The 1,377-nt window shown below is 34.9% G+C and overlaps 1 protein-coding gene across 1 annotated transcript in view; it reads right to left on the reverse strand.

Annotated features, from left to right (window-relative positions):
- Positions 1 to 1,377, reverse strand: part of TAF1 (TAF1 RNA polymerase II, TATA box binding protein (TBP)-associated factor, 250kDa) — a gene marked incomplete at its 5' end in the record, with an annotated part of 61,547 nt that overhangs the window by 45,063 nt on the left and 15,107 nt on the right. The gene's annotated exons all lie outside the window — the stretch shown is intronic.

Here is a 1,377-nt window from a genome sequence, read left to right on the forward strand (position 1 = left end):
GCGACCCCATAGATGGCAGCCCACCAGGCTCCCCTGTCCCTGGGATTCTCCAGGCAAGAACATTGGAGTCCAATAAGTGACCTGTAAAAATCAGTCTAACTACTTTACTACCTCATATTCATGCTGAAAGCCTTCTTCTTATGCCATATGTTTTGTATTCCTTTAGATATATCTTCAAAATATTCAGCTATCAGAAGTTAGAAATCAAATACAGAAACTGTGTCCGTTTATATTTTGTATTTTCCAGTTTTTTTATGTATGCAGTCTTCAAATATATTAATGAAGAGGAAGAGACATTATCAACTCTGGAAGCCAAATCTCCAGTCTTCAAACAGATTACTCAAAAATCTTGCTTAAATATATGCACACATGTATGTGTTTGTGTGTTAGTGTGTATGTGTGCATGAAAGAGAGAGGCAGACAGGGGCAGAGAGAGAGAGATTCTACTTTATTAAAGAACCTTTTAGGGAAATTTGCATAAGGACTGAATATTAGATACTACTGAATTAATGTTAAATTTCTTAGGTGTAGTATCATGTTTGTGCATGCTAGGTCACTTCAGTCATGTCTGACTCTTTGTGACCCCATGGACTGTAGCCTGCCAGGCTCCACTATCTATGGGATTTTCCAGGCAAGAATATTGGAATGGGTTGTCATTTCCTTCTCCAAGTATCATGTTTGTTATGTCCTTATTCTTTGGAGATGTGTGCTAAAGAATTTGAGAGCAATGTCATGATGCCTACAACTTCCAAATGTTTCAGCAAAAAAGAAAATGTTTTAGATATATAAAGATGAAACAAATGTGACAAATGTTAATGGTTGGTGAATTTAGAGAAAAAACATACTATATTATTACTTCAGCTTTTCTGTAGGTTTGCAATTTTCAAACTAAAAAGTTGGGGGTCATAAAAAAATAAATAAAATAAAATGCCTGGAAAAAAAAAGTTGGGAGGATTTTTTTTTAATTTAAAAACTTTTCTCATTGTACAGCAGAAACCAATACAACATTGTAAAAAATGAATTAAAAAAAATAAAAACTTTTCTACTTGATTATCAAATTCTCTGACGACAAGGGCTAGGTAAGTATAAGTATAGTCTGTCTCCTCAATCTTTTTGGCTGGTCCATTATCAGAACATCTGAGATCAGGAACCTTACAGATATTACAAGTGCCTGGAATTAGAACAGGAAGAGCATCTACTATATACCAGGTACTGTACTACTTGCTTTATATAGTCTCCTTCATTTTACCTTCATAGTTACCCTTGAAAGGGTGATTTTATTTTGTAAATAAGGAAACTAAGACTCAGAAAAGTTGAACAGCATGCCCAAGGGCAAGTAGGTGGTGGAGCCTAATGAGTGCTTTACAAGACTGTAAT

Source organism: Bison bison, unplaced genomic scaffold, assembly GCF_000754665.1.
Source record: "Bison bison bison isolate TAMUID 2011002044 unplaced genomic scaffold, Bison_UMD1.0 scf7180017857652, whole genome shotgun sequence".
Classification (NCBI taxonomy): domain Eukaryota; kingdom Metazoa; phylum Chordata; class Mammalia; order Artiodactyla; family Bovidae; genus Bison; species Bison bison.